This window comes from Protopterus annectens, chromosome 3.part1 (assembly GCF_019279795.1).
Source record: "Protopterus annectens isolate FY-2018-M chromosome 3.part1, PAN1.0, whole genome shotgun sequence".
NCBI lineage: Eukaryota > Metazoa > Chordata > Ceratodontiformes > Protopteridae > Protopterus > Protopterus annectens.
The window spans coordinates 1,469,704,517-1,469,722,314 of record NC_056732.1 but is presented as its reverse complement, the minus strand read 5'-3'; positions in this window follow the sequence as shown (position 1 = coordinate 1,469,722,314).

Sequence of the window (17,798 nt, the reverse complement as noted above, 5' to 3'; positions counted from 1 at the left end):
GTGGTGTGGGTAGCAGTGATTTGCTCACCCCTGCCCAGCTTGATATGACATAAGCTGACAGCAATACTGGTGTTGCTGTTGATTCCCTTCTCAGTCTTTTTGTATGCTTTATTGTCACAACGTGCATTCTTCCTATATCTATATATATATATATGTTATATATCTGTACATACACATGCACATACATCTACATAATTATATACATTTCCTATGCTGTTGCATGACTGTGCTGGATGATATATTTGTGATAACATCAGATTTATGTATATCTGCCATGGCTTAGTGGTAAATCACATTGGCTGTGGTGTGCAGGGTCCTGGGTTTGCCTTTGCAGAGGCCATTTACTTCATTGCTGCCAGGACAAGGGCCATTGGATACAGAATGATTAAAGCAGTTTTAAGCAGTTGTGAGCGGGTGTGTGCGTGTTTGCGCAATGGTAGGCTGTGCTAACTTCCAATTACAGTTTGTTAAATTCGGTTAGCTTCTACTATGCTTAATGTGTGTGGGCACTGCTTACACCCGCGCAAACACACTTAGACTTGCTTACCGGTACTTATATATGTTTACTACTGCTTATTTGTGCTTACACTTGCTTACTGGTGCCTTATTCATTATGACACTACCACTTTGATTGAATGACATTAGTTAAACATTTCATGCAATACTGCAGTTCACATTTACATGTTATTATGTAGGTTATACAGCAAAAGGATGTATAAATATGTTCATATACACATTCCACGTGGAAAATGATATGTGCTATAGTGGGACTCGAATCGTGCATGCCTGTTCGTTAGGCGGATGCTCTAACCACTACACTATTGACGTTAACATTGATTCCGCATGTTCTTTTCTATTTGAATGATTTTGATGTGTAAGCTACGCTAAGCATGGGGCGGCGACACGCAAACACGCTGTGCTTTGCTTACACTTTCGATAATGAAGCAATACAAATGTAAAATAGGGACATGGGGGAATCTAATTGTGATAGTTCTAGGGACGGGGCACAACATTCCGCTACATGCTTGTGTGTTTACTACTTTGATTTTATTTCAGCGTTTGTGGACACTCTTGTATGCTTAGCATACATTTCAGTATCCACGGACACTGACTTAATTGCTTACTATTAGAGGCGGGCTCTAATAGTAAGCATAGTAGGTTGTGCAACTGTGGGTGCATGTTTACGCCTCCGTAGAGCACTTAAACACGCCCCCTACACTCGCACATGTTTCCTGTGCACATCGAGGGTGAGACAGCGTGCCTTCATAAATATTCATGTGGGACTGCTGCACCATCTGTAAGGAGGACGTTCGGCACAAGGCTAAAACTGTCCTTGCGCTGAGCTTCATGAATCCCAGGGTATGTTTTCAGATGAGTAATGTCTAACATTATTTTTTCTTTACAGGGTCCTCCTTAGAAAAAGACTAACTAGGGTATGGCACTTCACCCCTGGCAAGAGGCCTCCTTCTTTAGCTCCTTTAGATGAGCTTCCCAGGGTATCTCACATACCTAAAGAAAATAGTTCTCCCATGCCCAGATCATACTCTGGAACAGCTGCAAAGGTTGTGACTGACTCCTGGTCCATGGTAGCTGAAAGGGCTACAACACAGGAACCTAGAGTTATAACTGCAGAACAATAGCCATTACAGTGTCACCCACTAACAGCTGAGGCACTGTCTGAGCACATGGTATTAGATAGGGCTCCTTAATGATTTGCCTTCTCTTTTCAGGTACAGAGCAAGAAGACCCAGCAGAACTAGATTAAGTATTCTAGTTGTAGTTGAGGAAGAAGCCTGATTGCCAGTAAGGGATACCTGAACAAGTCGGTCGGAAGGTAGGTTGACAGAAAAGCAGCACAAACACACTTCCCCAAACAATCCCTTTCAAAAGAAAATCACAAGCAGCATAAAAAAAAACTTGTCAGAAATCAAAGACCCTGCTCTGAAGTGCACTGACAGAAAGAACTGAAGGTAAGTTGTCATAAAGTCTACATAAGCTTTCAAGTTAAAATATTTTTCCTGCTTATAAAACCCATCCTTGTAATTAAAACATACAGATACAACTGAAATTTCTCAAAAGCAGTATACGTTTAACACAAAAATACCCCCAACAATTAAAAATAAGCCCTGTTCAAAAAATGGTGGTTGGTCACCAAAAACTTCCAATATTGTTTCTTAAAGTCCATACCTCTTTCAGTCACCAAATCTGTGTGTGTGTGTGTGTGTGTGTGTGTGTGTGTGTGTGTGTGTGTGTGTGTGTGTATAAAAAAATTCCTAATAGGACAATAATTTCTGTGTGGAAGGTTTCTCCCATAAGTACTTACCTTCCAGAAATGAGTGAAACCGATTGCTGCTCCTGTGAAGCCTCAGAGGTGCTTACCCTTAAGGGGCAACAAAGTATTGAAATTGTCTATAATCTGCTGATTTCCTTCCTAAGGGCTAGTCAATCAACAGTCAGAGTGTAGGCATGACTGGGAGCCTGAACTTTGAGAAGCTGGCCTGTTGTATCTTGGAGCAGGATACAAACAACATAGCTATAGGCAGGACACAAACAACATATCTAAAGGCTACTGCACATTTAGAAGGAGATATAGTTCAATGGTGTGCTGCAGGTCAATACCACTGGATGAGAAAGCCATTACCCTGTATCCCAAAACCAGTGGCATTTGGATTCCTCTTAAAGAAATTCTCTAAAAGAGTTCTTAAAAATGTTCAGAGTTGTATTATGTTTTAATTCATTAGGCTGGTGGCTGTTTTTGCAGTGATTAATATTTCAGTATGTGGAAGTATACCTTTTGAATAATTCTATAAGTGTTACATGGTCATATGTCTTTAAGAAAGAAATTAAATTTGAAAGAACAAGAACATGGACTGATGCTGCTCTCTTTATAAACTATGGATGGAATAAAGGATTGGGGGATCATAGCTGGGATGAAGTAGTGGCTGATGTATATATATAATAGTTAGAGATGGCACCCTCATGATGGGGTGCAGGAGGTGTGTAAATATATGGACAGGGCCCAGTCCTATACTTTGAAGAGGAAAGTGGGTGACCAGGGATATCTGGGTTTATGACACTAACAGCAGATGAGCAGTTCCTGCTTTGTCCCAGTAGTGTTAATCTCTTTTGTTCTAAAAGGGACAGATGTCGATACATGCCGAATATGGGATTAGTTGTCTTTTTTTAGTGTCTGCTTATCAAGGTGTTTACCATTCAGTGCTGTGTACTTTAAAGATGTACATGAATCTGAATGACTGCATCACCTACGTCTGGCCATTGTGGCCTGTCTGTCACTGTCAAAACACAGGTATCACAGGTATATCATGTATGGTTGATGTATTTCATTTATTTGTTGATTTACTTATTTTATATTTGTTGACCTCTCTCTCCTTCCCTGCCTCTCTTTCTTTTTTTTTTCTTTGACTGCTTTTATCCTACTTTAAGATAGGACTCGAGAAGAAAAACTCCAGGAAAGAAACAGTAACAATACAAAATTCTACAATAATACAGCAGCTATGCAAATGGTACAAGTGAAACCTGCAATGATACTCACCTACATACAGGCTATCATATACATTAAAGTATTCTATTAGCTGATGACAAGAGATGTACAGAAGGGAACTAAAGAGGCTTAGCTGGATGCTTCATATCTACTCTTTTTTTCTCATTTTACATATTTGCAAGCTACAAACTATCATTCTAGGTCACGGCTATATTTAGGTCTTAAACAGTAAATCTTCAGATGCCTACAGTAAAAGTTTTAATATCCTCAGTTGTTTACAACAAAACTGGCATGTAAACAGGAAGTTAGTTATATCAGAGAAGAAAGATATCTACTGCAGAAATGATACAGAAAAAATAAGCCTGGATGCATGTGAGCTAAGATAATGACAGCTTGCAAAGGAGAGGTAAGTCTGTGCTTCAGGCACAATGATGAGTTTATGCATAAGTCTTTAGTGCTTCATTAAATGGGATCAGACGAGTGATCTGTCTAAGAAAGTTTGACAAATAATTTCAGAAGGAAGTACATGACAGGGAGACCTTTCTGCTGCTTTAGAAGCTGTCTTGAGTATTCATAACACATGCTGTGTAGCAGACCAGAGGTTTTATTCAAGAGAAGGCCACTGCAACCGGGTCAGATAGGTCTGGGCAGAGATCCTTGTAAAGAAGAGGAGAGTATTACTAAGAAACTGTTGATAACAAGATTCTATTTCTTATCATAGGATCATAGGACGTTACTAGGCTATTAGCCCTGAGGCCATTATAAGCCCAGCCAAGAGTTTAGCCTATGTTTAGACAAATCAGCACCCGAAGCCCCTGTCCAGCAGGGACAGGAGTGAAATCCCAGGAATATATTTTCTGTTTCCCATCCAGTTATCCAAGTTACACTTAAAAAGGGGTAGAGAGGTACTCTGCTTGATGTGGAGAGGAAGTCTATTCCATAGATGGGGAGGGGGGTCTCTGGGACACAAATCTGTCCCACCAACAAGTCTTGTTGATGTCACAGACCAAGTTGAGGCCACGCGTGTGGTTTACTCAAATGGAGCTTGACTTGCGGATATGCAGCCACTCAAAAATTATGATCATCATCATTATTATTATTTTAGTTTAGTTTTTTACTCCTCCAATAGCAACCGCTGTGCTGATCATCAGGTGCTCCGGATGCATCCTTCTCAGTCTCAAGGTCCCCAAAACTAGATTTTCCCTAAGACGTTGACAACAGAAAACCCTTATATCAGCAACAAGATAAGTTATTCTATTATAGGCTAGTTACAGGCTCTAAAAGAGCCATGCAAAAGATCAATGATTATTATTGCCTTTTATAGGTTCATAGGTTCACACTAGGCTATCTGCCCTAGGGCATTTATAAGCCTAGCCAGAGTGTGTATGGCTTTCGCCACCCATTTTAAATTAATTTTGCTATGCCCTTTTTCTAGGTTAGTATACTGTGCCTCTGTCTAACAGTGACACAGAAGTGATACCCGGGGTAAACCTACGATCTCCCATCCACTCATCAAGATTCCTCTTGAAGAGACTCAATGAGGGACTCTGCCTAACCTGGACTGGGATTTTATTCCAGATTGAAGGGAGCCTCTGGGTTATGAATCTGTCCCTCCAGCATGTCCTATTTATTTCATTGCTGAGGTTTAAGTCCCTCGAGTGCGTAGCTCAATGGGATTTGGATTTTCTGAGGTGCAGCATGTCCATTAATTCCGGGTTGGACATGGCTTTATACGTCAGGCACAGATCGCCTCTGAGCAGGCGGTATGCCACTGAGTAGAGCTGGAGTTTCTTTAACCGGGCAGCATACAGCATCTGTTTGAGCCCCTTGATCCTCTTGGTGAGGTACTTTTGGGGTCTTTCCAGTTGCTGCAGGTGTCTGGTAAGGTACATCCCAAAAGGGGCATTGTACTCAATTATGGGCCTGATGAGGGATGAGTAAAGACGCACGATGACCTCCCCTGATCTAGATGTGAATCCCTTCATGATTAGGTGGGCTATACAAAATGTTTTTCTAACCACTTTGGCCATGTGGTTGTCAAATGAGAGATTGCTATTAACTTGGGTCCCCAGGTCCCTAATTACTTCTTCTGTACTTAATGGATTACCACCTATGTGGTAATTTGTGGGCACTTTGTTTTTGCCAAAGGGATGACTATACACTTTTGGCGTTTAGCTTGAGGCCATGGCTCTGGCACCAGTTGTCTGTTTCTATGAGGCCCTTTTGGAGGATGCTTGTGTCGGCTGGAGAGTCTATTATGGTGCCCAGTTTGCAGTCATCTGCGAACTTGGTCAGCCACAGTCCTTCCATGTTGGCCTGTACCTCCGAGAAATATATACCGAACAAGAGAGGTCCCAAGACTGAGCCTTGTGGGACGCCACTTGTAACTGGTTTGGAGTCTGACATGGCTCCAGCTATTCTAACCATGTGGGTTCTGTCCTTGAGCCAGTTTGCAACCCATCTAGTGACATAGGGGTTTATATTTAAGCTGGTGAGCTTATCTATAATGCCCGAGTGGGGTATTGTATCGAAGGCTTTTGCGAGGTCCAGGTAGGCTGTGTGGACCACCTTCCCCTTGTCAATGGCCTTGGTGACTGTTTCAAAGAAATCGGCCAGGTTTAAGAGGCAGGATCTGCCCTTAACAAAGCCGAACTGGATAGGATCCAGTGTCTGTAGGTCCCCAGTATCTTATTTATAAGGTCCATGATGATCCTTTCCATAGCTTTGCAGACCAAGCTAGTGAGACTTATGGGGCGATAGTTTCCAGGATCCGTTGAGGCACCACCTTTGTGGAGAGGGACCACTGTTGCTGTATGCCACTCCTTGGGTACATATCCTGTAGTAAGGCTGAGATTGAACAGTAGTTTTAGGTTTGGGTTTAGCTCTTCTTGGAGTTCATGTAGGACGCAGCCCGGGACACCATCTGGTCCCATTGATGCTGTGTTCCTTGCTTTGGAGAGGGCAGCTCTTACCTGAGCATCTGAGATGTCAGGGGGGCAGCACTCTGCTGGGATAGATATTAGCCCTTTTGGTGGGGAGGGGGGGGAGAAGTTTGCGCTGAACCTGTCAGCTAGGATGTTGGCAATGTCTGTGGGTTCAGTGTATTTTTTGTCATTTTGGACTAATTCTGTGCATATCTGGGAATTCCCACCCAGGTTCCTAACATAACTAAAGAAAGCCTTGTGATTATCCTTAGAGTCCTGTGCAATTTTTCTCTCTAAGCTGGCCTTAGACGATTTTATGAGTGCACATAGTTTTTTGCTAATACTGATCAGAGATGCCTTCCCTTTTTGGGATTTTGCTCTGTCATGTCGTAGCTTCCTCCTTCTATTGTATAGTTTGTTTATGGCTGGGGTCCACCAGACAGGACGTCTGCCTTTGGAGGATTGGGTCTTGGTTTTATTTGGGATTGCATGATCCATGCATTCCTGAAGGTGCTCATAGAATGTGTTTATAAAGGAATTTGTGGTCTGGGCCGTATTATCCACAGGCCCGGGGGCTTTGAAGGATTCCACCTCGGTTTTGAGGAGTGTGAAATTTGCTTTAGAAAAGTTTTTCACTGTGGTTTTCTGGGCATGGGGTGGGGTCGGGATGTGAATATCCAGTGAGATTAGTTTATGGTCTGATCTTACCAGTGAGGGATACACTTCTGGTCTGGAGCATAGAGTCCCCATGTTGGTGATGATCAGGTCCAGTATGTTTTCCCCTCTTGTGGGAGTGGTAACAAGTTGTTCCATAGCATTTGAGTTTATAAATTCTAGGAACCTTTGGGCTAGGGTGCTGGAGCTAGAGTAATGCTCTCAGTCTATGGTTGTGTAGTTGAAGTCACCCAATATAATGGTGTTTGGAGAGACCTTCATATTTTCCAGTGTTCTCAGGAAGGCCGAGTGGGGTTCCTGGGTTTGGGAGGGTGGTCTGTAGCAGGCTATAAACTGGAAGGCAGTTTTACCCACTGTTAGTTGCACATGGATAGTCTCTGATGCTTCGTGCTGTGCCAACAACCTGGAGGTGTGGGTATCTTTGACGAATATTGATACTCCCCCTCCTTTTGTGGTTCGGTCCAAGTTTTGGGGCCGAAAAGCATGGTATGAGGTATAACCTGGTACTGCTGGGGTGCTCTCGAGAGCCTTGAACCAGGTTTCTGTTACTGCACAGATATCGATGTTCTCCATGCTAAGGAGAGTTTTGAGTGCATGCATCTTGAGGTTTAGACTTCTGGCGTTGAGTAGCATTACTCTTAGTTTCTTATCCCTTGTGATACCTATGGAGGTGGGTTTGTCTTTTGAGCCTTGCATAAAAAAGGCACTATGGGGGTAGCAAGAGCCTTTGCCAATATCCGAAAGCCCAGAGGTGACAGGTGCAAGCTGTCCCTAGAGAAGCATCGTGGCTTGTCGAGCATGTCATCCCAGGCTGACAGGCATTGGATTCCCTTTGAATGACACTAATACTTAAGCCAGTTGTTGAAATTGATAATCTTGTCTTCATACTGTGGCATCATTCTTGGTGAGGGTAAGATGCTACTCAAGGTCAGGGTCATACTGGCCTGGGATACATGCTCAGAGAGCTCCACTATGTCTCTTTTCATGTAGTCCAGGGAGGTACATCTCAGGTCATTCACACCAGCATGGACAATGACTGAGTCATATTTGTACTTGCCTTCTCAGTCTCAAGGTCCCCAAAACCATATTTTCCCTAAGACGTTGACAACAGAAAACCCTTATATCAGCAACAAGATAAGTTATTGGAAGGCAGTTTTAGTCCTGTGCAATTAGATTTTCTAACAATGGGTAAAACTGCCTTCCAGGGGGCACTGGAATTAGTGAGATTATCAAAACTACATATTTTATTAAATATAAGGCTTCTAGTTTTTCATTCAAATTTTTTACTGATACGTCCATGTTTCTTGAAACTTAGGATTACAATGCAGTACCATTCCTAGATATTTCCAAATACTCACTAACTGGATTCACTCTGAAAATGTTGTAAAGAAGAGTCATTGCTGTCTGGGATATGTTTACAAAGAACAAAATTTTTTTTCCAGTAATAGATTAAACTGCTTAGTGAGATTATCAAAACTACATTTGCATATGTTGGTTAAACTCCTTTTAAGGCAAATACTGTGAAGTTTCATAGGGCTGGCAAATACAGAGAAAAGTAGTTGACATAGGTCCCTGTGGTGTCCATGTTTGTACATAGTATGGTTGTGTGTTCCATGTCATTGAAGAGGTAGCTGTCAAACCATTAAGCAGTTCTAGTGCTGACGCCAACAGTATGAATTTGTATGCAAATGCAGGGTACTATCAGCCTTGTCAAATGTCTTTGACAAATCAAGGCAAAACTGTCTAAATGCTGGTCCATCTCTACAAGCTGCTGTAGAGTCAATAAGTTTCAAAAATATGAGATTGTTCTGTGGTCTGTTATAAGATCACGTTCAGTGTGAGATAAAATAGTGTGTTCTTTACAGTAATACTTGATTTCATTGTCTCTGAGATCATGCCATCTGTGATGATCCACACACATTATTTCCAGATGCAGCTCTCTGCATCAAGTGCAGTTTCCCTTAAGAGTTCACAGAGACCACAGTCAATCCTGGTCTGATTTCCCTCTCTTCCTCCAGATCCCCAGTAAGACTCCCCACTGGCACAGCTACTCAGTTAAGATCTCAACTGACCAAGCCAAGACCTCTAGAACCCTTTCTGTCCAACCAGTGCTTCATGTCCCCACCCAAGTAGCTGACACACACACTCTTTCAAGTTTGATTTACACACACACACACACACACACACACACACACACACACACACACACACACACACACACACACACACTCTCTCTCTCTCTCTCTCTCTTGGGAAAGGCTGGCATAGGTTTATTAGCTATGCCCCCTTCTGCCTAGACTATAAGGTAGTTTCCACTGCCACCAGTCACTCCTTGAGAGCTACTGCAAGGCCTTTAACAAAGGGTGACCAGTTTTACTGTGCAATATTAATACAAATGATAGTTTGACCAAAAGCAAAGCTATTAGGAGTGGCCCATACAGTGTCACCAAATAAATATGCAAGTACTCTCAGAACTTAAATATCTCTACACAGATCAGTCACAATAAAAGTTTTAAATATAGTTAATAACAAATAGTAAAAGAACAAGACAAAACTAAATATATATTCACAATGACATCAGAGTTCAAAATCACAGGAAATATTTAAAATACCATTGCAGTACAGGCTCACACAAATAAAGAAAAACTTCTAAACTAAGCTTCACTATATTCCTGACTAAATCTAAGAGAATTATACTGTTCCCTAGAAACCTACTTAGAGCAAGGCAGATGTGGTGAATTGTGCTTCTTGTTGTTGTCAGGTCCAAGACACAAAGCAGAATGCTCTGATTCACTCTAAGAGACTTCTCAAAATAATATTTAAAATATTACTGCTGGGATAACTTGCAGAATGACATCACTTCTTGTCATCTGGCTTCTAATTCCCAGGCACCCCCACCACACTGCTGGAAGCTGGCAGTATTTAGCATCTACCTGTAAAAATACCCAGACAAGGGCTTTTGCCCAGATCTTTGGCAGGTGCTGGAAGTCATAAAACAATTGCATTCCTTCATGCTTCCAAAGTAGCAATTAGTTCACCCCAAAGACAATACAGAAAGCTTCCTAGTACAGAATTTGTGTATCTAGCTGTATTGAAACATCTCTACGGCCTAGCCTATAAAGTAATTTAATTTCAAATATTTTTCTAAAGTTTGCGGGACTGAGGTTACTCCCCCCCCCCAGTTTCTTCTGTTAATGTATACATTTAAACAGTTAGAACAGTGCATGTACATTTTTCTTCTCTTCCAGTAGGGTACACTGTGGATACATTTTAAGAACAAGCACTTTACAAATATCTTTTCAACACAAACATCTGTACAGAGAAGTTTGATATACACATGACATACAGTTCTAATACATTTGTAACACAAGTATCATACATAAATTAGTTTATTTCCAAATGACATATACTTATTTATAAAATTCCATCTAGCTGTGCTGGCAGTACCTCCTTTTGTCACACCATCCTTTAAACTTCCATTAGTAAGAGCTGTTAACAGTAAGCAATGAATAAAGCAATTATCCTGATAAAGGCATATGATCCTGATAATGGGTTATGGGGGACTGTCACCGGAAGACTGTGGTGTGATTTCTGATCTGACAAAGTATACAGTTTACTGCAGTACAGCATTCAGGTAGAAAAGAAAAATATGATGGTTCTCTTTGCTTCAAAGTATTTATTTATAGCAGTATGAGCACGCGGATTCATAGATAATTTGTCATTAATAGAGGAAACCAAGCAGTAAACTGACAGATCAAGTGGGTAACTCTGGACCCAGAGAAATAATTTAACAGCAAGATGCAAAACAAATCTCAGTTCATAAGGATCTGGTTACAAAGGACTGTATACAAAAACAAAAATAATTTATTGAGAAAACCACTTTATGACACAACAGCAAAGCTTTCAGGTAAGAACCCTTCTTCAGTGCATAACATAAAACTACAAACCACAATTGGTTTATATACAGGTCAAAATCACATGACCATCAGTCCAATGGTCACATGACAAAAACTTAAAAAAATATATATATATATTTTTTTTCAAATAACATTTTTTATACATAGTATAATAAGATAAAAAAATAATATAAAAATACATAAAATCAATAAAACATTAAAACCTGTTCTCATTAGGCTACAACGTACTAAACTGCGTTGAATGTTTTATTGCTTTTATGTATTTTTATATTATTTTTTATCTTATTATACTATGTATAAAAAATGTTATTTAAAAAAAAAAAAAATATATATATATATATATATATATATATATATATATATTTCTTTTTAAGTTTTTTAATATTTTTTAAGTTTTTGTCATGTGACCATTGGACTGCTGGTCATGTGATTTTGACCTGTATATAAACCAATTGTGGTTTGTAGTTGTATGTTATGCACTGAAGAAGGGTTCTTACCTGAAAGCTTTGCTGTTGTGTCATAAAGTGGTTTTCTCAATAAGTTCTTTTTGTTTTTGCATATTTATTTACAGCCTGTTTTATTAATCTACAAAGGACTGTATCCCTGTTAGTTGCAATTTTTTTGCTAATAGTGGAGAAATAGTCATTGAAGATTTTAGTTGTATTAAAGTGCATCTTCTTTATCTATGTATGTATTTATTCATATTCTATTTAGCCAATTTAGAACACATAAGGTAGTGGATCATTGCCAGGTTTGCCCAGAAATGGAAGAGTAAAATATTGGCAATGCAGTACCAGGCTGCTAATAACAATAAAGTGCAATCATAATGTGCAATATATCAGTAAAATATTCATATATGTCACACCTGCATTCAGATTTGCCCTTGGACCGCTCCTTTTTGGCATTTACTTTTCTGAAGTCAAGGCCAATGTCAGTGGTCCTTGGCTGACTAAATTTGTAAATGATTATTTATTTATTTATTTTATTTATTTATTTTACATTTGTTGACCGGGATGGTCCGACTGGATACATGTCCATTTTCAGCGGAGGCCCGGGGAGAAAAGCTCCAATATTGCAAAAAAATTTCATATAAGTTTATACATTACATATGTTGCAGAAAAAATATGCTCGTTAATGTATTGTCTACATAGCAGAATGACAGTTAAAATACATTTCTAAAGAGAGAAAAAACTAGTAAAAACTAGTACAGTTCAAGGGACTTTAAAGTACTATTGCGAGATTCCAGTTCATTGTTTATCTAGAGCTCTGAGGGTAGATAGAGAAACTACGAACTTTATTACAGTTGAGTAGGATTAATAGTCAGTTGGAGTAAGAAATTGAGATTACAAATTAGGAATGGCCATTGAATCCCACACTGACACAAATCTTCTCCAGGAAAGGTTGGCACAGACAAACAACTTGGGTCAGAGTCATGGACTAAAACTAAATGCCAAGAAATACATAACAGTATCCTTTGGGAAGTCATCCACTCCTGGTAACTATAATATTGACAACACACCCCTTAGAGTTAACCCAGTAGTCAGGGGCTTAGGTACACACACAGACAGTAATCTAAGCTTTGACCATCATGTGTCTCCAGGTGGGGTAATCATTCTGTGTTGCACAACTTATAAACATAGGTATGGCATCTAAGTTCAAGGAAGTCATTGCTACACTGTATTAGGCATTTATCAGACATATCATTGAGTACAATGCCCCCTTTGGTATATACCTAACCAGGCATATCCAACAACTAGAAGATCCACAGAGGTTCCTCACTAAAAGAATACAAGGTGTAAGTAAAATGCCTTATGCAAACCACCTCAAGGCCTTATCCCTGTATTCTGACTCCTACATGCTTTTTTGGGGGAGATTTATGCCTGGATTACAGGACATTGTTAGATCCCACTCTGATGGACCTCCTGCATATCCACAAAACAAACAGCACCAGAATTACCCATTCTAATGGCTTAAACCTTGCCTGTGCTATACATAGGACCTGCTGGACAGACAAGTATGTATCACAGAGGCTACCCCATCTCTGGAACAGGCTCCCCATCCATATGAAGCAGAGCTCCTCCCTAACCAATTCAAGTGCAACTTGGACAAATGGATGGGGAACAGGAAATTCATCCCTGGTTTGGCACATATGTCTCTAATGGACACCAGCAACCTGTAAATGGTTCATCTCCCAGGCCCCGGCTTGTAAATGTTTCATCTTCCAAGCCCCTGCTTATACTTATCAAGTGTATCAGAACTCATCAGAGATTTGGGATGCATGATTAGGCTTAAAAAGGCCATTGTGGCTGTTGGTCTAGTAAACATCTATGAACCTATGAGCAGTCTTCCTTTTAATAGCACAAGAAAGTAGAAAGAACAAATTAGTGGAAGCATGGCTATTAAAGAAGACACGTTTTTATAGTACAGGAGAGGGGTTAAGTGAATGTGTGGCAGGAGAGAGGAACAAATTGACAAAGTGTCAACAGTTAGATTGTAAGATATGTTTCATGAAGGAGACTACAGAGCATCATAAATACTTTTTTATTCATCCACTAGACCTGCTTGATGGTTCTGCTACCTTCATGCAAATGGTCCATTTTTATGCTGGAAGTGAGGGCCAGGCATTCCCATGCTAGGCAAGCTAGTATAATCAATTCATTCAGGGGTTAGATTAGCCTCTTAGTTCCCCTTATGGCAAAAGTCAGGAGATAGCAAGTGGGTCAGTTTTCAGGTCAGGCAGAGCATCCTACCATCCCTTTGGAGCTCTGCCACCATTCTGTGGCTCTGTTGAGGTACACTACATGCTGTCTGCTGTAGGAAACCTGCCTCTGTACACTAACTTTCTCCAGCCTATGTGCAACCACAGGGGTAGCATGTGCACATCAGGTACATGCTCATTGGATGCAGCACCCAGTGCCCCCTCAAAGCATCACCAAAGGAGTGAGCCAGAATTCCCTTCTACACCCCGGCATGGGTGAGCTGGCTGCAGCTACTCACCTCCATCTTCCTTATCCAGCTCTTTATGCACCCAGACTGCTAATCAGACTCTGGTCATCTGAGTCATATGCAGAGTTTCATCTTTCTATTTGGCAGATATGGGCATAGCATCATAAATTCACTCCTCATGAACCTGAATTGCTCTGGAAAGAAGGAAGATTTAGCTTCCCTTTGAAGATGTAATTTCAAGACAGACTTGATTGTGGAGTATGAATTAATTCCTTTTGGGTTGGGAGGAGAGTTCTCTCCTAGAGCTCTGTGATTATGAGAGAGAGAAGCATTGATTCATGCAGCATAGTATGTTATGAGAAGTTTTAAAATGGCCAGTGTTGGAAAGAGATATAAGACTGTTGTTAAAATGTCTTTTAGTAAGGTGACTGGTGAGGAACATTAAGGATTCCAGTACTAAAAGTTTAAATAAAGTGAGGCCAGAAGAATTTGAGCTTTGTGTTTTGCTGGTAGTCATATCAATTTTGTGAGGGTATAGCAGTGTGGGTAGAGAGTAATAAACCTGCTAATCTGGTTAGCCACAGTTTGCAGGACAGATATATTTTCTTAAAATATGCTAATATCAGAATTCTATATTTCAAAATGGCCAGAAGAATGCCTTTTCTGATTGCATTTCTTCTGTGAGGGAAAGAAAATATATATTTTTCTTTTGGCTCTGAAAAGTATTTTATTTTTATTTCAGCTCTTATCACGTCTATATGGTAATGAAAAATTAGATGCCAATCAAGCCAGATTTCTAGATAATGGAAGTACTTTCTTGTTTAATTGAGGACTTAATTCTTAGAACAATTTGCCAGGTTAGAGGAGCTGTTGACAGCTTTGTTGGGTACCAAAGATTATAACCTTAGCTTTTTTTTGTAACTGTGTTCAATAGCAGATTCGTGAGCTGCAGCCAATTATAATGAATGTATGGTCTTTTTCTAATTATTTTTTTAATATTTTAACTTTGGACAGTGAGTGAGGGTCTGGATCCATAAACCATATCATTGTATCATCATAGTAAAGGATAATTAGAAGGTATAGAATGTCAAAGGGAAGCAAGATCATAAAGTCTGAAAGTAGCAATGATAAAATTGAGCCTTGGTATTCCCCTTTGATAAGAGTGGCTACAGGAAAAACATTCTCTGTTTTAATCAAGAAAATTGTTAAACCAGCTGCAATGTCCCCACTCTGGGCCAGTAATCAAGGAGCCTGAATCCTCACCACTGGCACTGGAGAGGGACATTCATTTGGAACAAAAAGGGATATACCCAGTATGTCCAGATGCAGCTCTCTGCATCAAGCACAATTTCCCTTAAGAGCACACAGGGAAAATACTCAGTACTAGGTCTGGGTTTCTCTCCAGGTCCCCAGTAAGACTCCTCACTGTCACAACTATAGAGTTAAGACTTCAGCTGAGTGTCCAAGCCAAGTCCTTCACCACTCTCTCTGTGAAGCCACTGCTTTGTGCCTCTGCTCCAACCAGCTGACACACATACACTTTGAAATTTGCTACACACACACACACACACACACACACACACACACACACACACACACACACACACACACACACACACACACACACACACACACCTGGGAAAGAATAGCACAGATTTACTAGCCATGGTAGTTTGAACAACACAGTAGGGGTTCTAGGATTGGCCACAGTGTCACCAAATAGATTCAAGTCCTCTCAAAGTTTAAAATATTCTCTAAAGGAGCAGCCACAATGAAAAAGGTTAAATATATTATAACTCCCTGTAATAATTTCACTGTATTTACACTTGTTTTTTGTATATTTGGAGCTTTTCTCCCGGGCCTCCACTGAAAATGGACCTGTATCAAGTCGGACTTTCCCGGTTAACAAATGTAAAATAAATAAAATAAATATTTAATAATAAATAATAAAAGAACATGAAAATACTAAATATATATTTACAATAAACACCAGAGTTCAGTCACAGGATATATTAAATATAACACAGGTGGACAGGTTCACACAGTTACAGAAAAGCAATACTTAACTAATCTCACTATATTTTCCTGACTGATCTAAATAATTATTATTCCCTAGTTACTTACTTGAGCAAGGCAAAATGAAGTAGGTAAGAGATCATTTTTTGCCAGGTTACAAGAAGCAGAGTGCCCAGAGACTTTAGTCTCACCTGGTATTAAACATTTTAAGTGATGGCTTACAGAATGACATCACATACATCTGGTCATCTGACTTGTGGTTCTCATGCTTCCCCCTTGGTTAGAAGCTGTCAGGATTTAGCACCTATTTGTCAATAATACACATACACATAGACTTGCTAAGATATTCTGCAGCTCCTGGAAGTCATAAAACAATTTCAAACCTTCATCCTTCCAGAGTAGCAATTAGTTCACCCCAATGACAATGCAGGAAGCTTCCTAGTACAAACATTTTGTCTCTGACTGCATTGAGAACTTTAAGATACAATTTTATGGCTTAAATTAAGTAACTTCATTTCTTACTATTTTTCAAAGTCAGATGGATTGAGATTATCCTCTTCTCTTCCAGTATCGTCTGTTAAAACATATACATTTAAACAGTTACAATAATACATGTACATGTCTTCCTCTGTCCAGCAGTACACAATATTGATACATTTTTAACACAAGCAACTTTACAAATAAATTTTCAACACATGCAGCTGTACAAATCATTTTGATAAACAAATTATTTACAAACTTCCAGCTAGCTATGCTGGCATATGTTATGCATCCACTGCCCTACTTCTCCTGGCATGGCTGGCAATACCTCACATTGTCACACCAGCTTATAATTCCTAAGACTGCAAGAAAAACAGGAAGGAGAGTATGGGCAGCTAAGACCTTGGCTAGGTTGATAAAAACCACCCAGGTGAGGTTTCACCTGTCTATAATTAGAAGAATATATTATGTAAAAGTAAAATTTATTAATTTAGCCTTTGTTGACTAGGTTAGCCTCACTAGGCTAGTGACCTTCTTTCAGTTAATACAAGAGATGACATTCAGACTGACTTGTGGAAATTTGGTCAAGACACTGGGGAAAGTCTCCTGTTCTTTTCAATAACTGTGATGGGATCTTTTACTTCCACCTAAGCTATCATCAATTCAAGCAGATGGGACCTTGGTTTAAGGTCTCATCCAAAGAATGGCATACACTTAGGGATGCAGCACACACCACACCCGCCAATGCTGCACTACAGAGTCACTAATTGAAAACTAACCAAAGCACTCAGAGTTGGAATAAAATCCACAGCCTTCTCACCTTCCAACATTAAAGGCAAGTATGCTACCTGTTTAGCAACTGTCACTAAGTAAATCAAACTGAAAGTGAAATTTATTTACAAAATAAAAGTGAATTAAATAGTTTTCTTTTATATGAACTCCTTTACCAAGCATACTGTTAATTATTATTGTTCTCCAGAATATTCATTCTGCAGGGCATTTGTTTGTAGTGTTTTGTGGATAGTCTTATTTTTTCAACACTTTTTGGGTCAGATGTTTGTTTAACATATATGTGTAGATGTGTACCTTTTCTTGAACATTCTTCACCAGAATTACTATATCTTTAAACACACATATATATATATTTACATAATTTAGACTTGCATATTATTGAAAAGAATGTAATTGCATAATACTGTTTTTCACTGTGCCACAATATCAAGTACAGGTGGAATGACACAATAAAAGTAGGTCTGGATTTTAGATGGCTCACAGTGTGACAGTGAGCCTGTCTTCTGCCCTTGTGGCTTTGATGCATTTACTACCCACATAAATATT